The following is a 21,006-nucleotide window of genomic DNA, read 5'->3' as shown; positions in this document are numbered from 1 at the left end:
TCATTGACTGTGGGTCATGATTGGGTCTGAATTCAGGAAGCCCTCCCAGCAGTATACAGGGACCGGTCCAGACACCTTTGCCAGATGGTTAAATCCTCAGTTACAGAAGTGTGGCACCATATCAATGAGCTCTCCCCTGCCCAGGCTTATCCTCCTTCCTCCCTGGTCTTCACAACCTCCCTCACGATCCATTCCCAGGCACATTCTACCCAGTCCCTGTCAGTATCCATGAGGCAGGCCCTGCAGCACTCAGAAAAATAACTCCTTTCTTCCTGTGGCAGAGGCACCGCTTTTCAGCTCAGCCCAGGCTGTGTCAAGACCCCAGTTACTGGCTCAAAGCCATGAGGGAAGGCAAGAGAGATCATGGGGAAAGTACACATCATCTCACAAGGCATCTGGCCCTGGTGAGGACTACAAGGTCTCCAGGCAATGGGACGGTGCCCTCCCCTATCAAGCAGGGAACTCCCACCCTCACCCCTGCCAGTCCCAGAAGGCCTCATCACAGGCTCTAGTTTCCACTCCTTCCCTAACAGGGTCCTGACTGTAGCAGACAATATCTGCCAGGACTTTGTGCCTCCACATCTTTACAACCCAATTGGGGCCTGGTTTGCAGCACCTCCCTTTGGCTAGGAGAGGAGGAACTCTTTAACTACTTCCACAGAAGTCTCCACCTTTCACGTGGGCCCTCTGAGTTGGCAACTGCCTGACCTGAGCCTGTTATTTTTTTCGCCTGGGTTTTTATGGCAGCTACAACCAGTCCTTAAAGTGATGATCACCCCTATATTCTTCAATCATTAGAGCTATTGCAAAGGCCGGTGCACCCTGCTTTCTGTCTGCAACTGTCTCCATCCTCAGCAAGTAAAGACCTTAGTAAGTGTGATTGTGCAGGACTCTGGAAGTCATCACCACTTGGTGGCAAGTGATCCAACTCCAGATTCCAGTGCTCGAGGTCTGCCTCCAAGGCCTCTCCTGGCACCAATGGTCTTAGGCAGATTCCCCCACAAGCCGACCTGCAGACAAAAATTCAGGTGCAAGTGATTGGGTCCAAACAGCCAGTGATTATGCCTAAGGAGACAATCTTTATTTGGCAGGCAGTACAGGAAACACCAGCAAGCAAATGGGAAATGAGACAGGGGAGGGCAGCGGGAGGTGCTAAATGTAGGTTCATAGCAATTTACCACTCTCAGCAACTTGGGTTCCCCCTTGTTGGGGATCTCTGGGAGATGACATGGAACACGCCTTGAAGGTGAGGAGGCCAGGGCATCGATTCTCCAACCCCCACTGGCTCCTGGGGATGTCAGTGACAGCATCTGCTATAGCCTGCGTGTGCATATTTCTTTATTTAGAGACAAAGTCTCATTCTGTTGCCAGGCTGGAGTGCAGTGGCGCAATTACAGCTACTGCATTTAAGTGAACTGAGGCATATCTTCACCTGAGCAGAGATATATCAGTAAGCCAATTCGAGACAGGCATTGGGGTAAAGGACATCAGCTGAAGGTGACTCGTGGTCAGGTAGCAGAGTGCACAATGGAAAAGGGAATGTGGACAGGACAGGTGGACAGTGATAGGGGAAGCAAGACTGAGAACACGGAGCCATGTCTCAGCCATAGAGGAGTGACCGTGGTGACCGTCAACATTTAAGTACTTTGTGGGTGAAGAAGAATGTCAGAGAATGCCCAGAGGAAAGGAGGGGAGAATCAAACAGGCATTATTCATCTCCTAGCATGGCCAAGGACCAGCCTTGGCTGGCAGGGGGTGATTAAGCTGGTAAAGGAGCTTTCATGAGCTGGTTCCACACTTACTCACATGGGCTAAGCACGTGACTTGAAGAGGTCCTATTAGAAAAGCAACCTGTTTCCACACAGCAAAAGCCGGTAGTTGTTCCACACAACATCGAAACAACTGTTCCTTTCAGAAAATTCCCTGAAAGATCCATTGGTTCAGTAGGAAAATAAACAAATACACAAAAACAATAGCTAATCTCTCCTGGCAATATACGAAACAGCCAGTGATTCTGCCTAAGAAGAGAATCTTCCCCATTTCAGTCAGCGATTTTGATGTGGGTTGACTCAGTCAGTGCTGGCTAGAATTAACTCGGGCCCGCCTCCCAGCCCAGGGAGCTGCCGCAGGAGACATGGCTTCAGCTTGGAACAAGCTAACTGGTAAGCAGTTACCATGAATGAGGCACCAAAGAGAACTCAGAGCCAAGGCCAGGGCCCTAGGACTCCCTAACCTTGGCCTTGTGCCTCTATTTTCTTTTGAGACAGAGTCTTGCTCTCTTGCCCAGACTGGAGTGCAGCAGCTTCATCACAGCTCACTGCAGCCTCAACCTCCAAGGCTCAAGTCATCCTCCCACCTCAGCCTCCCGAGTAGCTGGAACTATAGGCATGCACTACCATGCCAGACTAATTGTTTTATATATAGAGAGAAAGGGTCTCGCTGTTTTGCCCAGACTGGTCTCTAACTCCTGGGCTCAAGCAATCCTCTGGCCTTGGCCTCCCAAAGTGTTGAGATTACAGGTTTGAGCCACCACACCCAGCCTGTCAGCCCTGTCTTTGATCTGGAACATGACTCTGGAACTTGCTTCTCCAAGGAGACATGCCTAAAGCTTGAATCACATCCACAAAGGTACTGGCGGGATGAGCCACACAATTTGTGAAGCCCCATGCAAAAGTAAAATGTGGGGAACCCTTGTTGAAAAATTATTAAGAATTTCAAGGTGATGACAACAGAGTGTTAAACCAAAGAGGGGGCCGCTGCACAGGTCACATACCCGTTAAGCCAGCCTGAGGACTGAGCCACAAGGCAGGGTGCAGTGAGCACTGGACTGGGAGTCAGCAGCTGCAGGTTTGGTCCTCACCTTGCCACATGCTTGCTGTGCTACTAGGCTAAGTCACTGGGCTTCTTTGGGTCAAGTTCCTCCATCTGAAAAAAAACCTAAGACAAAGGTGTGAGGGAAATGTTAGGCTTCAAATCCAGTTTGCTATTCAAAAATCGATCTTTTAGGAATCAAGATTTCAGTATTTCCATACTGAAAGCCTGAGAAAGCTTTGTTTCAACCAACATCAGTTGCATTCCTGCCAGCCACTGTGCCAAATTCTGGGAAAGATGATTAGGAACATACACTTCGTTGGGGGTCCATGCTTTCCAAATCCCCATACGAGAGTGGGGTACGACATCGACAGGCAGAGCAGTTCCACCAAAGGCACCTCTCCTAGGGATCACCCTGCAGAATGATCCCAACCTTGCAGTCTGCCTCTCCTGGAATTGCCTTTGGCGAGAAGTTTAAACCACCAAGAAGGTCAGTGCCATTGTATGAGTCACCCCTGTCTTTGTACCTCTTACTATATTACCAAGCTTGATTATCCATCTTGTTTGATAGTTTTAACTCAGAATGACTTTAGACCATTTCAGAAATCTAAACCCACCTTCAGAGAATTCTTAAAAACATAAAATTGGTTTAGGGTTTCACATTTTGCAGAGTAAATTTTACATGTGCTTTCTTTCTTCTTCAGGTAACAGAAGTGTTATTTCTAATCCCCATTTTATGTATGTAATTTTTGTCCCTAGTGAAAATAGCCAAAGAAATACACATTTAGCTTTGAAATCAATTACTTAAGAATGCCAACAAATTTTTGAGAAATGGCAGCATCGTAGGGACACGTCTATAGTGTCTTAATGTGACAACTTCAAAGGGGACCTACTCACATAAGTGCGTGAAGTCTCTCTGGCTAAAATAGTTACTTTGTTTTAGTCACACTCAATGATCTGCTAGGTGTGGGCACATATAAAATGCATTTGAGGCCAGGTGCAGTGGCTCATACCTGTAATCCCAGCACTTTGAGAGGCCGAGGTGGGTGGATCACCTGAGGTCGGGAGTTCAAGATCAGCCTGACCAACATGGAGAAACCCCGTCTCTACTAAAAATACAAAATTAGCCGGGTGTAGCAGCGTGCGCCTGTAATCCCAGCTACTCAGGAGGCTGAGGCAGGAGGATTGCTTGAACCCGGGAGGCGGAGGTTGTGGTGAGCTGAGATTGCACCATTGCACTCCAGCCTGGGCAGCAAGAGCAAAACTCCATCTTGGAAAAAAAAAAAAAAAAAAGGAATGCATTTGAAGAGTTGTTTGGGAACAGTAGAGTTCTTCCGTCAAGTGAAATCTCATGGAAAAGTCTAGTATGTTACATAAAACTTGGGTTGATTGAATTAAAACACGAGAGGGTAGCCTCCTTCATCTGGCGCCTCTCTGTCCCTTTCCTTTCTCCATTTGCCCTGGTCCTGGGTACACTAGGATCCCTTGTAGCACAGCTGGAGGATCTTTAGAGAATTTGAGAAACCTGTGCAAAAATTAGCTCTAAAACATTATGTTTGACTAGGAATAATGGCTTTTTGACTCAAGGAGGAATAAAGGTAGCTAATTAACTCAGAGAAGCAATAATTAGTTAATGGAAAAATGCAACCGATTAAATTAAGATTAATGGCATTCTGAAGATTAATCATATTTACATTGCTGGAGCACAACAAGTATAGATTAAATTAGTTTGAAAATATGCACAAATCTTCCCAACCCACACTCATAGCTGTTCTCCTGAATGAACAGCATTTACACTAAAAACAGAGGCCCACAGCTTATTGAGGTTTGTGAGGAGAAAAGCAATATCCTGTTTTCCACCTGATTCCTCCAGGGTGGAGTGGGTGGGGCAGGCAGCCCAGGCAGTCTGAAGCCCCAGATGCAGTGCAGGCCCGGCAGATACTAGTGGTTTCTAGTGGTTCCTTTGGGTGGCATGTTTTTTCTATAGGGTTGCTGGGGGAAGGTAAGGAGTGGAAAAACTCCAGTTCACCCAGAGCCCCAGAGCCCTTGCTGCTGCCTCCCAACCAGGCATTGGAGCCCCGGGAGAGATGTATTCTTTAATTGACATTTGTGCAAACAGTGGCATTCTTGGAATGGGAGTAGAAATCGAGACCCAAGAAACCTTAAGAGACACAGACATCCAATGGGAATTATGGCTTTCATGTGCAAGAGTGTCCCTGTTGGGGTTGGGGTCAGGAGTAGGGGAGGGATAGTACAGTTCTTGGAACTTGGCCCAGGAGCAAAATTGTGGGCTTGCACATTTGCCTGCTAATGGAGTCCCCTTGGCCTTGATGGTCTCAAATCATGAAATAATGCAAAGAAGAGTAACACCGTACTAAGTACTTACCTGTGTTGAGTGTTTATATCCTTCGTTTAATCTCTGCAAGACCCTTCACAGGGGCCAGGGACTTTGGCTTTCATTTCATGTTTAGCCAAGCAGCCTGAGCTTGAGATCATTAGTCACACTCAATGATCTGCTAGGTGTGGGCACATATAAAATGCATTTGAGGCCGGGTGCAGTGGCTCATACCTGTAATCCCAGCACTTTGAGAGGCCGAGGCGGGTGGATCATCTGAGGTCGGGAGTTCAAGATCAGCCTGACCAACATGGAGAAACCCCGTTTCTAGTAAAAATACAAAATTAACCGGGTGTAGCGGAGTGCGCCTGTAATCCCAGCTACTCAGGAGGCTGAGGCAGGAGGATTGCTTGAACCTGGGAGGTAGCAAGACGGAGCAGCGTAAGTTGCAAGGCCAGTGAGTGCAGGTTTTTCTCTTGACCTTTGCACCATTCCTGCCACACTGGATGGGCAGACTCAGATGTTTTGTCTATTTCATTAGGGAAGGTGGTAAGTGGCTGGGTAGGAATATACTCTTCGCACTGCCTCCAAGCCCTGAGACCCTTTTTCCCAGACCCAGGAAGGCCAGTGCTCAGGCCTGGAGGAGACCACCAATACATTCTTGCTCCCAAACCTTCTCACTCAGGCCCCCAGGAGAAGCCTATGGGGATGGCTGGGCATGCTGGCCTGGCGGGGGCCACAGTGGGCTTTCAGGTAACCTCCCTCTGGCCATTTTTACCTTTGGCTCTTCCCAGAAAGCACCATGGAGCAAAAAAGCCACGGAATTTCCTATGAACACATGGGTTTTACTACTCGCTTCCTGCTTCAGGGATTTGGGATACATTTCTATGGTTCTTGTAAATGCTAAAGATAAGACGTGGAATGCAGCACTTACCTCCTCCCTCCCTTCCTCCAATTTTCAGTCCTCTTAATACAGGAACAGGCGAGACCCCACCCTTTAGAATGTACTACCATAAAAATCTGAAAAAAATCCAGACCATCTTGCCAATACCTTCAGAAATCTAGACTTTCCACAGGGAATGGAAAATGTTCTGCGTTCTACTTTTAGGTGAAAGAAAAATAAAAGGAGGTGGGAAAAACAGTTAAATAAAACATTTATTTCTGTTCAAAGAATTTTTTTAAATTAACAGCAGCTTTCAGGCTTTGGGTCAAAGTAATATTGGGAGTTTATCCTTTGAATCTCTCCTGTTCTCCAAGCCAAGCAGTTATAAATACATTTTTCTTTACATAAAAAAAGACAGAGCTGGCTGGGCGCGGTGGCTTACGCCTATAATCCCAGCACTTTGGGAGGCTGAGGTGGGTGGATCACCTGAGGTCAGGAGTTCAAGACCAGCCTGGCCAAGATGGCGAAACCCCGCCTCTATTAAAACCACAAAAAATTAACTGGGCTTGGTGGCGGGCACCTGTAATTCCAGCTACTTGGGCAACTGAGGCAGGAGAATTGCTTGAACCCGGCAGGCAGAGGTTGCAGTGACCCGAGATCACGCCATTGCACTCCAGCCTGGGTGACAGAGCGAGACTGTCTCAAAAGGAAAAGAAAGTGCAATGTATCAAGGAAGGAAAGCCCAGCAACACCTCTTAGGAAAACAGTATTTTAAATAGTAAGAAAAGCATCTTGGTATCTTGCATGTCACCTTCCCTTGTTATCAAAGCAATGTATTCTCTGGATATTCCGTTCATGAACATGTTGTGTAGACACCTCCTGTTGGTAGAGGCTTTTCTTGGGAACCACCAGCGAAGGCTTCTCCTTTCCCTGGGGAGGCTGCCATTCCACGTGGCTCTGGTGAGTCAGAATCCGGCGGTCACGCTGATACTCCATTTGCTCCCTTGACAGGAGAAAAATGTTTCAAAATGACTTAATCCTTTTACTCTCCAGGGTCTTCCTTCTAAGTGCTCCCTCTTAATTCAATAAAAACTTATCTGTGTTAATACATGTCTGTGTCTGCTGCAGTCTCGGAGTGTTTCTGCCTGGTGTTCACCCATCATCTGATAAACGAAATGCCCACATCTGCTCTTCCCGCTGTTTAGTGGATGTGATGCTGTGGCTGATTGTGGGTAAGGGTTCATTTCCAGTAGTTGATACCTAATCCCCACCGGAAAATAGGAGCCCTGATTGAATAAAACACAGCAGAATGAGATTTATCAACAAAAATAGAACCAGAAACACCTGCACACTATTGCCAAAGGGACATCAGTGACCTTCAGGAGAGTAGGGTTAAGGTGAAGAATTCTGAATGCCCAAGGTGGCCTTTGGATCAGAACTAGAGGAATAGCCTTAATATAAGGGGATAACCTGACAATATTTTTCCTCTTTACTTATTTATTTATCTGCAACTTTTCAAAAATTATGAAATATTTTGAACACTCAAAATAATCGATGTTAACATTTTGCCAGATGTCCATTGGGTTGACCTAAGAAATAAAATGGAATAGATGTGACTAAAATCCTGCCCCCAAGCGTCCCCCACTCTCTTTCCCCAGAAATCACTGCTCTCTTGAAGCCAGCATGCATATTTTATTTTACTACATGTTTATTAGCTTTCCATAATCTATGTGCTATGATGTGCTTTAACACTGACGTGAATGGAATCCATATCCTTTTACATCTTACTTTTTTTTACTCTGTATCATGTTTTTGAGATTTCATTTATTTGTTTCTGACACAAATAGTTATAGGGTGCCTATGATGGGCTAGCAGTGTTTTAGGTACTGGGGAAGTGGCATTGAGAAAAAAAAAAAGACAAAGACAAAACCCCTCATGAGACAGACAATAAAAAAGATAAGTAAAATATATACTATGGTACATATGAAATATAGTGTGGATAAAAAACATACTATAGCAGTGGTAAATGCTAAGGAGACCACTTAAGGAAGAAAAGAGCATAGAGAGTGTGTGCATGTGAGTGGAACGTGCAGTTGGCATTCGAGACAGACCACGTTGCTTCAGGTTATCCGATGCACGGTATAACCTCTGGGGAGTTGATGACTATGGCACCGAGGGCTGGCTGCAATATATTAGGTTGGTGCAAAAGTAACTGTGGTTCTTACCATTACTTTTAATGGCAAACACCACCATTATTTTGCTCCAAAAGAAAGTGTCCTTGCTCACTGCTCCTTTGGGAATGACTGAATCATACCATATGCACATCTTCAACCACTTTCACACCACCTCCCTACACCATTGTATCAATATATACTCCCACCACGAGTGTACTGGAATTTCTATTTCCCTGTGTACTTGCCAGTTCTTATCGGATTTCTGAGTCTTACCTTTTTGAAGGACATAAGTGATTACTTGTTGCTTTTTAAATTTTTACTTCCCTGACTATTAATGTGACCGGGCACCTCCATGTGGACCCTGCAGTTTTCTTTTCTGGAATTATCTGTTCACATCCTTTGCTCCTTTTTCTATGGGATTGTTTGTCTTAATTTTATTCACTTCTGTAATTCTTTTACACAGTATGGATTAGTCCTTTTTCATTTACGGGAACTGCAGATGTAATTCCCCATCTCTGTAGCTTGTCTTTTACTTTGTCTATGGCATCTCTTGTGATGTGGATTAACACCAATGCCATCAAAATTGTCAAGTCTGTCTTTTGTTACTTATAGTTTTTATTTCCTAAGAACTGATTTCCAACCCCAACGCCATAGAGGCATCCTGCTCTATTTTTTTCTAAAAGTTTTTCTGTTTTCATACAAGTCTGTAATTTATCCAGAATTCAATATTTGTGAATGAAGTAAGATTTTTTAAACTATTTTTCTTTTCATCTATAGATAGCCGGTTGTCCCAGCATTGTTTATTGAATAGTTCATGGATTCTCTGTTAATGTAATGAAATCTCTGTCCAATGGCAGATTTTCAAATATGGTGCCCCTTGGTCTGTTTATCTGTCTATCACTAGTTCCACCATCCTTATCATCATAGGTTTATAATAAGTCTTGGTGTCTGGTACAATTCCCTCCTGCCGTTATTAGTCTTTCACAAATCTGCCTTGGCTATGCTTGCCTTTTCTACTCTACCGTAATAATTCTAGGATCAATTTGGAAAATTCCCAATCAGGAATTGTATTGCATTGCATGTATAAATTAATTTAATAGAACTGTTAGCTATATATTGAGCCTTTCCATCATGAATATATCTTTTCATTGATTTGGATCTTGTTTGATATCCTTTGATAAATTCCATATTTTTTAATGAAGACCTAGCACATTTTTTGATGCATTATATCCTATTGCAATTTTTTTGTAACTACAGAAAATGGTGTTTGTAACTGTATTTATTAATAGTTTTTTGCTGGCATATCAAAGAACTATTACATTTTTTACATTGGCCTTATATTTAGCAACATTGCTGAATTCTCCTACTAGTTTATCCGTAGTTTCACTCACTTACCTATTTTTTTATCAACAAATAAACATATTATCTTGAAATATAAATAGTTAGAACTTTTTCTTTTCCAATCATTTTAGGTTTTATTCTTTTCTTATTCTATTTCTTTTGTATTTCTAATGATGATTTCAGGCTAAATTATTAGTACTTAAAAGCTCAGACTTGTTATGTCTTGTGTTGAATTTGCCTTTGACTATTACACAACAAACTTCTTTATTCTCGGTAGTGCTTTTTTGCCTTAAAATGTATTTTATCTGCTATTAATATAGCTGTAGCAGTTCAATTAGTATTTGCTTTTACTGTGAGCTTTTCTGTGTCATTATATTTTCAATATATTTCTATAAACAGCATATAACCAATTTTTTTAAAAGAATCCAGCCTAAGCCTCTGTATCGTAGCTGGTGGCAAAACACATTAAAATATATTACAGTTAGGAAAGTACTGGGATTTACTTTTATCACTTTCATTTTCTGTTACACTAATTCTCATCTGATACAAACAAAAACTAAAGAATTTATCGTCAGCACATCTACACTACAGAGAGTGTAAAGGAACTTCTTCAGGCAGAAAGAAAATGATACCAGATGGCAATTTAGAAATATAAAGGAGTGAAGCAGGCTCTAATGGGTAAAATACAGAAGATACTTTTTCCAATATTATGCATTTTTTAAATTGGTAATTAACTGATTGAAGTAAAAGTAATAACAATGTATTATGTAGTTTATAACATGTGGGACAATTTACAACAATAGCATAAACGATGGGAAAGGAAAGGTAAATGTACTGTTGTAAAGTTTTTACACTGTGCAAGAAATGATTTAATATTATTTGAACTTAGACAGTTATAAGTTAATGATATACATTGTAAAGTGTAGATCAACCACTAAAAAAATGGCGAAGAGGCATACATAATAAGCCAAAAGTGGAGATAATATGGAATCACTAAAAATAATCCAAAAGAAGTCAAATAAAGAGAAAAAAGGAGCAGAACAGATGAAACAAACAGAAAATAGATGGCAAGGTGATACGTTTAAATCCAGTGACATATTAACATATATAGTCTAAATACTACATTTCAAAGGCAGATATTTTCATATTGAAAATAAAACAAGATGCAGCTACATCCTTTCTACAAGAAACCCAAATGCACTTCATGTCTAAAGATACAGATAAGAGGATGGAAAAGATATTCCATGCAGATAATAATCAAAAGTAAGCTGGAGTGATTATGTTACTATCAAACAAAAAAGTAGATTTCAGAGGAAAAAATATTATCAGGTCATATGAGATAAAGAAGGACATTTCTAACAATAAAGGGGTAAAGTCATTCATGAGAATGTTAAAAACTAAATGTGATTGCACCCATTAGCAGGGCTTCAAAATACATGAAGCAAAAACTAGTAGAAGTGGAAGGGAAAATAAACAATTTCACAACTATTAATTGGAGATTTCAACACTCCTTTCTCAGTAATTATTGGAACCAATAGAAGTTAGTAATGATCTAGAATACTTGACAACAGTATCAATCAATTTGATTAATCAACATTTAGAGAAGAGTCACCGAACAATGGGGTTACACATTCATTTAAAAGGCACATAGATCATTCATGAAGATAAAGCTAATTCTGGGCCATAAAACAAATCCCAATACATTTAGAGGGATTAAAATTATACAAAATACATTATCTGAGCGTAATGTAATTCTGCACAACTAGAAATCAATAACAAAAATATATCTGTAAAATGCCCAAATATTCAGAATTTAAAGAGCGTATACTTCTTTAGGTCAAAGAAAAAATATTTGACCTAAATGTAAACCAAAGCACAACATAGCAAAATCTGTGGGATAAGGCCAAAGAAGGGCTTACAGGAAAGCTTATAGTATTGAATGATTATATTAGGAAGAAGAAAGAGCTCAAATCAATTAACTAGGCATTCACCTTAAGAAAGCAAAAACAAGAACAAATTAAATCTAAAATAAGTAAAAGTAAGAAAATAGTAAAATTGAAATAAAAAGGAAATTTAAGAATAAACTCAAGGCTGGGCGTGGTGCCTCACATCTGTAATCCCAGCACTTTGGGAGGCTGAGGCGGGTGGATCACGAGGTCAGCAGTTGGAGACCAGCCTGGCTAACATGGTGAAACCCCGTCCCTATTAAAAATACAAAAATTAGCCAGGCATGGTGGCGGGCTCCTGTAATCCCAACTACTTGGGAGGCTGAGGCAGGAGAATCACTTGAACCCAGGAGGCAGAGGTGGCAGTGAGCTGAGATCGCGCCATTGCACTCCAGCCTGGGTGACAGAGCGAGACTCCGTCTCAAAAAAATAAAAAAATAACAAACAAAGAAACTCAATGCAGCCAAAAGTTTTTTATTTGAAAAGACTGATAAAATTGGTAAACATTTTGCTAACCTTATTTTTTTTAAAAAGACACATTACCAATGAGGAACCATCACTTCAGATCCAGCAGTATTAATAGGATAATAAAAGAATATTAAAACCAATTTTGTGCCAGTGTATTAGACAACTTAGATGAAATAGACAAATTCTTTGAAATACACAAATTGCAAAACCTCATTGAAAAACAAAGATCACCAGAACAGCCTTAATATCCATTTGCTTTTAAATGAATCTGTAGTTACTTTCTCACAAAGAAAATTTCAACTCAGAGAACTTCACTGGTGAATGCTACCACATTTTTAAGGAAGAAACAATACTCATTTTGCACAAACTTCATCACCTGATAAAGGGGATCTATAAAAATCTACAACTAATATCACATTTAATTATGAAACACTGAATGCTTTATCTCTGAGATTGGTAACAAGACAAGAATGTTCACTTTTACTACTTCTATGCAATATTATATTGGAGTACATAGCCAAAGCAATTACACAATTAAAAAAATAAAATAGACAATATGATCATCTATGGAGAAAAAACTAAAGAATCTACTAAAAAGTTGCTAGAAATAATAATTTTAGCAAAGTGTCAGAATTGAAAGCCATCATACAAAATACAGGAACTAACAATTGGAAATGAAATTTAATAACAATATCATCGATAATGGAATCAAAATGTATGAAGTACCTAGGGATACATTTAACAAAATATTTGCGAGACTTGTGCACCAAAAATGCCAGACATTGCCAAATTAGAGATTACCTAATACATTGAGCGATATAACGTGTTCATGGATCAGAAGACTCAATGTTGTTTAAATGTCAATTCTCCCTGAATTTCTCTATGAATGCAAGGCAACTTCAAACAAATCTCAGTTTTCAGATTTATTTTGTCAACTTTGCTTCTTGTATCCTATTTCCCTTCATCTGAATTGTTTCCTTCTTAGATATATATATTTTTTAATTCTTTAAATGAAGGTCTGTGAACAGCAAATTCTCTAAGTATTTGCTAACTAAAACTCCCTTTGTTTTTTTCCCTCACTCTTGATTAATAGTGTAACTCTAAGAAGGTATTATATTGTCCTCTGATCGTCAATGTTGGTGTTAACAAATTTGCTGTCATTCTAATCTTTGCTATTTTGCATATGATATCTTTTCCCTCTTTCCTTTGCTGAATTTCTCTTTTTATTTAATGTCTAATAGTTTCACTAGGAATTATCTAGGTGTCTTTTTTTAATACTCATCCAGCTTGAGATTTCCTGGGATTCTTTCATTTGAAGGTTCATGTCTTTAATCAGCTCAGAGTTATCATCCATTTTCCTTCAAATGTCTTCTCTAATCCTTTCTCTGTATCATCTCCTTCTGGAAATCTTGTTAGATTTGTAAAATCCTGGGTTTTTTCCTCACCTTAAACTCTGTCTTACAGTTTCCATCTGGTCTCTCTATGCTGGATTCTGGGTAAAATCCTCTGATCTTCAGTTCAGTGATTGTCTCTTCAATTATGCTAAGGGGCTGCAGAAACTATCCATTGAGTTTTTCATTCACTGAATATATTTGTCACATCTATAAGGTCTATTTAGTTATTTTTTAAACCGTCCTTTCTTTATTTATAGTGTCTTGATCTTTCCTCCAGTATTTGACTCCTTCTATTATATCTTTAAGCATTCTTAGCATACTTTTCCCCTCTCTGATGGTCGTTCTGTTACCTCAAGTTCAGGGGACTTGAACCTTAACTGTTGTTGTGTCTGCTGATTCTTCATCACAGTGAATTATTCCATTATATATTTCCTTTGTTAAAAATAATAAGTTCATCTTTAATGGGGCTTATTTTCTGAGAAAATACAGTGAGCCTATATTGTTAGAATGTCACTTTAGGGTGATTTGGGATTTCAGGCATTCCAGGGACATCCATTTTGGGACAGATTATGTTTATTTCTCTGCTATGAGTTTCCTGAGCCCTGTAGATATTTGAATGCTTTCTGAATGGATTAAAGGCATATTTTGGACCCAAAACCTAAGGACAAGCCCAGGGCTTAATTTTCTCTAAAGAGACTTTTTTCCTAGCCTCAAGCTGGGACAGCTTCCTTGTCTTCTTTCTGTGCCAATAGACAGATTTCTTCCAATTTCTCTTTCCAATGGGGTTCAACTCTTCCAAAGTCCCTGATTTATACTTCTCAGGATTACAAGACCTTATCTCCTGTCCTTAAATGGGTGTTGAAACCCAAGCCCGTAGGTTTATTGGGAACAAAAATAAATTCCTAGGTCAAGTCACAGACATATTGCTCTGATTTTTCAACTCCTCCTTATTTCCAAGCCTCACAATCTCTGCTACACAATTTGTAAAGGGTTACATGTATCCAGAATTTCTGCGTATCCATGGCAGGAATGATTTCAAATTTCCTAGTCCATTATCTTTCTGGAACTAGAAATCCCCTTCTGTACTTATTCATGTGGCCACATCCCAAGAAGTATAATTTCAGAGTAATCTGTGACTGTTTATACAGCTCCAAAACACATTAGTTAAATTGAAATATTTGGCCCATAATCCAGATGTTTTTGTCTGCATGGTGCCAAATATCCAGATGTGTGTGTCCAATTCATCTGCTGTTTCAAAATATAATAAACTTGCATTATTAAGCACATTGCTATTTCACAAATGCAGGGGTCCTCTGGGTATAATTGTGTCCCTTATTTGCTGAGACTTATTATATTAGAGTATGTAACTTTCATTCTGCCACGTTGATTTATAATGCTGTAATTCTCTTTCTTGTTGTTATTTTTATTTTTTCACAATACAGTATTGAGGTCAACAAGTATTTATTAAACTCCCGGCTGAGGGTGAAAAGAATAAAAAAATCACTCTGTCCTTTGGGGATATTACAATCTAGTTTATGTACTCATTCCCTCAGTCAACAATTTTTTACTGAGGACACACCATGTTCCTAGGGAGACAGGGAAGTACAAGATACAGTCCCTGTCCTTGTGGAGCAGAGTTTAGTGGGACACAAATAATCAATCACACAAGTAATATAAAAAATTATAAAATACTAAAAAAAATTAAAAATAAAAATTATAGTACATTTTACGTAGAAAAGTACAATTGCTGTGATCAAGTATCACACATAATCCTCAACTTAGTATGGGGAAGTTAGAGAAGGGCTCTCTTAGGAGTGACCTAAGCTGGAACCTGAAGGAGACAGGCAAAGAGTGAGGAGAAGAAAGTTCCAGACAGAGGAACTGTGGGTGGACAAAAGGGGTGTGACAGGCTTAAGAAGCACGAAGATTGTCAGTGTATCTGGAAGTGCAAGCTGGACAAAGAGTCAGGAGTCCAATCATGTCTGAGCAGGACAGAGTCTGGATTTGGAGTTTCTTCTTAGTAACCCACCATTGGAGTGTGGAGCCGAGGAACGATGTGCTAAGATCCCTGCCTGCCCAATGGGAAAGGTGTTGGAGAGGGGTGGGTGTGGAAGGAGAGAAAGGCATTAGGATTTGGGCTAGGTGGAGGACATGGCTAGGTGTGGAATAAGGAGATGACAGTGGTGACAGAGAGGAATCAATGTCTATGAAATGTTTTGTGGCTGTAATCAATGGAACTTGAGTGGTGAGGGAGAAGAAACTGTCAGGGTTGATCTGCCAAAAGCAATGGGGAATATAGAGATGCCATTCCTGGAGGAAAGAACTTAATTTCTAAGGATAATTAGTTCATTTTTGGGCATGTTAACTCAGAGATGTCTATGAGACATACATGTAGAGATGCCAGATGGACAGTAAGATGTTTGCATGGAGTTCAGAAGAGCAGGACAAAGTTATAAGTGTGGGAGTTGATGGCATTTAACTGACATATAAAACCATGGAAATGGTGAAGATTAACCAGGGAGAGACTATAGACAGAAAGAGGACAGCCACATTGGTCAGGTAGAAAAAAAAGACCAGAAATCTATTAAAAAAAAAAAAAGGCAGAGCAGGAGTATCTAAGGTGGGAAGAAACAAGGAAAGCTTAGTGTCACAAAATACAAGAGAAGAGAGGGTTTAAGGATGTAAAAGTGGTCAGTGGTATTGAATACCTCTGAATGTCTAGTAAGATAAAAACTAAGAAATGGCTATCGGGTAGTGTGGATGCTGTGAGTGAGTCTACCAAAAGCATTTTGGTTAAGAGAAAGAAGTGGAAGCCAGACTGAAATGGGTTAGTGTCAACTCTCCTCCCAGGAAGGGGAGAAAGGAAGCATGTAGAAACAACACTTAACTCAGGAAACATGACAAAAGAAAATACAAGGCAGTTCTACAATTGCACATGTGGGGAAAGGAGCTTCAAATGGAGGCTGGAGTGGGTGGGGAGAACGCTGATGAGGTTTGGCCCTTGGATAATGAGCCAGATTCAGATAAACAGAGAAGAAGGAGCATGTGCCCGGGAACCAGCATGAATAAAAGCAAGTGAGCAGAGATGTTCAGAGGATGAGGGGGACGGAGAAGAGCCCAGCATGAGGATGGCTGAAAGGACTGAGAAATGAAAATGGATGAGAAGGATTGCATATATGTATGTTTTTATGTACCCATTTCTGAGAAATGCACTCTCTGGCTGCAGAAGGACCTCTCCTGCATTCCATCCATGAGGTAGTGGAGGGGCCACCATCAAGGTACCTAACGACAATGGCATGAGAATCCAGCCAGGCCGGTCAGCATGTCCCCAGCAACCCTTGTTGGCAGACATTCCAGAAATGCTCTTGTGGAGGGAATGAAACTGGCCTTCAGAAGGCAGCAGATGAAAGAGAGGGAATGGGAGCAGCCCATGGTTCCCAAGGCCCACTGGGGGCCCACTTGCACCACTGTCCTTTCTGTGGTTTGAGTACACGAAGCTCCCAAATATACTCTCCCTCTTTAAGCCTAAGACTCACCTGCCAGCAAGAGTCCTGCCATACAATGAGATGGTGCCAGAGCACAAGAATTCCCTGTCTGGGGTTCAGCGATGGACCAAGAGGTAGAGGAACCCCCACCAGGAATCAGACAGACACCCCACATCTCAGAAGTCATCCAGCTTTATTTGTTAGTAACAACTTTTGAAATATCTAGCCTTGGTTAATAAATTGTGGTTGATTCCTTTAACATTATTTTGAAATGACATCAAAACCCTTTTTCCTGAAGCCTCAAGGATTAGCTTGTGTCTGAATCAGCACACCAAGGCTCACTGATCTGAGGCAACATGAATACGCTTCAGAACAGAGGGATCTCGAGGTTGCTGGTGAAACGAGGGTGCAAGTCTTTTATCCGCAGGCTGGAGGTCTGGTTGCTATCAGCCCTCTAAGGGAACTCTGTGGCAGGTTTATGGTAGGATGGAGGTAAGATGATGGTGGAAGATCATTCTCCTTGCCAAAGAAGTGACAAGGAAGCATTTCCAGCCCCCCAGGCTCTGCTGTCCATTCTCTTTGCATCTTTTTATGCCTTATTTGGATTGCAAATGTACACACACAGCAAAGCGTCCCTGCTGGCTGAGATGTCAGACAGTATTTGTTATTCCAGTTCACTTTTATGAAGAAGCCACAATAACTCTGGTTCCTATTTAGTGCCTTTGAAAGCTGATTTCTTACATGTGGAGCTCCAGTAGCCAATTCAAGCTTCCTGAATTCACAATACACCCAAAGGGTAGACACAAGGGCCAGACCTCTTTGGAGGATAAATGTCTAATGTTGAAGCAAGTGTTCCTTTACAAAGAGACACAGTGTCTCAAAGATTTAATAACTTAGAAAATGTTCATGAGACAGTATGTGAAAAATTCAGGTTATATAACTATGCAATGCAATCCCATTTCCATAAACAAACATATGCATACGTCTATACACATGTAGTGTGTGTATGTGTGTGTATGTGTGTACATACATTTAGAAGATCCTAAAGTGATACACACCAAAATGTTAACAACAGTTATCTTGACGGAGAGCAGGAGGGGGCTTGTAGGTGACTATTTTATTTCCTTTTCTTTGTTTCACCACATTTTCTCTTTTTTATTTAATTTTTATTATTATTATGATTTTGAGACAGAGTCTTGCTCTGTGGCCCAGGCTGGAGTGCAGTTGCTCACTGAAACCTCCACCTCCTAGGTTCAAGCAATTCTCCTGCCTCAGCCTCCCAAGTAACTGGGACTACAGGAGTGTGCCACCACACCCGGTTAATTTTTGTACTAAAAGTAGAGACAGGGTTTCACCCTGTTGGCCAGGCTGGTCTCGAACTCCTGACCTCAGGTGATCTGCCCACCTTGGCCTCCCAAAGTGCTGGGATTACAGGCATGAGCCACCATGCCTGGCCTACTTGGATAATTTTTTAAAGCTATTTTTGAAATGAGCATCTCTCAGATTTCCTGTAAACAAATATTGAAAGCCTACAGTTGTAGGAGTTCTGGAGGGTAGGGGGAAAAAGCGGGGGGAGGCATGTATGTCTTTTGTTGCTATATTGCTTTATTGTAATGTACAAGAGGGCTAGGAGGTGCCCGGTGTCTGAGAAGCTCATATCAACCACATAAAGGATGGTTCTCTGGTTCTTATTCTCCCTTAACCGTAAATAAACCCACTAGATAATAGCTGGCTGGTACTAGAACACATAACCCCTCCATAATCAGGCTTTTATACTCAGTCCGGATAACTCTATGTGCACTACTTGCTGCTTGAGGTTTGGTGGAAACCACTTAATCACAATACTCCAAGACATCACCTTTCATTCCCAGTAGATGGAATCCCCATGAAGCCAAGATGCTAATACTTATTAGCAGTTCTTAAATGGCCTTACCTGCCCCCATTCAGCCTATGAGTTCTATCATAAGACTGTCAAAACTGAAAAAGTTAACCTTAAATGGATTTCTTATTTTATGTATATAATTTTTGAGACAGAGTCTCTCCCTGTCGCCCAGGCTGGAGTGCAATGGCGCCGCGGTCTCAGCTCACTGCAACCTCCGCCTCCCAGGTTCAAACAATTCTCCTGCCTCAGCCTCCTGAGTACCTGGGATTACAGGCACGAATCACCATGCCTGGCTAGTTTTTTATATCTTTAGTAGAGACTGGGTTTCACCATGTTGGCCAGGCTGGTCTTGAACTCCTGACCTTGTGATCCACCCACCCCTGAGCTTACTGCAATAGAAGTACGTGCTCACACACGATCATTGCACATACACAAGTAATGCCCAGTGCCTACGCACGTGGATTTTGGAGCCAAATAGTCTTCAGTTGATTTGCTTCAGCTGCATTACCTGATTTATCGCCAACAACCCTGTGAGGGTAGGATATCCTCCATTTTAACAGGTAGGGAAATGGGGCCCTGCAGAAGTGAAGGAACTTGCTGTAGGTCATGAAGACAGAAAGTGAAAGCTGGAAACCGAGTGCATATTTTCCCTGACTCCAGAGCCTGGGTTTTAAAAAAGCCTCCTGCCAGGTTATTTCCACCACCCGGACAAGGATATGACTCTGTGGGGATGTGTACATCTTCAGGGAAGGGGAATGTTCTGCATTTATCAAAACCCATACGCCACAAGGAGTGCATTTTGCTGTATTTTACTGTATGAAAACTAAAAAGAAATGTAGAAAGAGAACAAGAAAACTTATTCTCATTCTTTTCGGCAGTTTTTTGATGTTGTTAATTTGTCTTTATTACTAGAAATTACAAAGATATCTTTTTCTGACAAAATCTTTGAAATTCTAGCAGAAGCAGGACGGGGGCAAATATTGGCATCATCAAGCTGTTTGAGATAATGATGGTTTGTTCCCCAGCAAGCTCTTGAAGCAACAGCCTAGACTGTCTTTCCCTTTTCTTGTAACTTCTGTACCTCCCACTTTCCACTGGTGTGCTACACACACACACACACAGTCTTCATGAAATAACTGCTTGCATTTGATGCTACCAATGGGGTTTTCAGACCCTGTTGCGGCTGCAACAGAGCCCGTTTCAAGTGGCACAAGTGGGCGTCCACTCACTGCTCCGAGTTGTGAGGCATTGAGGTCTCCTCTAAAGGGTCTGAGCTGAGGCCACTGGCTTGTTTGTTAGGACGGTCGGTGAAGAGCTCAGCCATCTTCCCTAAACTCCCTTGCAAACAACAGCGGCAGATGCCCATGAAGAGGCTGGGGGAGTGGCCATTTTAAACAGGCCCCAAAGAGCTCTTGGGACTTGGCTTCCCTACGCTTAGCGTACCTCGCAGGCTGACTGGGAGGCTCTCAGGAGTTTTCCTGGGAGGATTAACTTTGACAAAACATGGCACATGACCTACACAGAGTATGTGACCCGTCTCCTCTTTTTTTTTTTTTTTTTTTTTTGAGACAGAGTCTCGCTCTATCGCCCAGGCTGGAGTGCAGTGGCGCGATCTCGGCTCACTGCAAGCTCCACCTCCCGGGTTCCCGCCATTCTCCTGCCTCAGCCTCCCGAGTAGCTGGGACTACAGGCGCCCGCCACCTCGCCCGGCTAATTTTTTTTGTATTTTTAGTAAAAACGGGGTTTCACCGTGTTAACCAGGATGGTCTGGATCTCCTGACCTCGTGATCCGCCCGTCTCGGCCTCCCAAAGTGCTGGGATTACAGGCATGAGCCACCGCGCCCGGCCCCCATCTCCTCTTTATAGAACCTGGCCGCGGCCGCCATTTTCAGGATCTATCAAGGCTCCTGAGGGAGGCGGCAGTTCAGAGCCTGCAGAGACTGGGGAAAGTGTGGGGGCCAGAGAAGCTGGACAGGAGTCCTTGGGTCACAGCCTTCCGCATCTGAAAAGTAAGTGTGTGGATGGATCCAGCAAGAGCCTGACTTAGAGTGGGCCTTCCAAGAATCTGTAGTAGAGCAAATCTAACTTAACTTTGTAACTTACTTTTTTAAACTTAATATCAATCTCAAGACCTAAATATGAGTCTAGCCAGCTGCCCTGCCGGCCACCAGGTTTACTTGTAGAAGCAAGTCATGTTCCCCTAGTAAGCAGGATGAAGCTGACACGCACCATTGTTCAGAAGGCAATTATTCTAAGGAGGGAAAGCAGGGGGATGGAGGCTTATCTC

Source organism: Theropithecus gelada, chromosome 9, assembly GCF_003255815.1.
Source record: "Theropithecus gelada isolate Dixy chromosome 9, Tgel_1.0, whole genome shotgun sequence".
NCBI classification, from domain to species: Eukaryota; Metazoa; Chordata; class Mammalia; order Primates; family Cercopithecidae; genus Theropithecus; species Theropithecus gelada.
The sequence above is the reverse complement of the archived record's forward strand: the minus strand, read 5'-3'. Positions refer to the sequence as shown.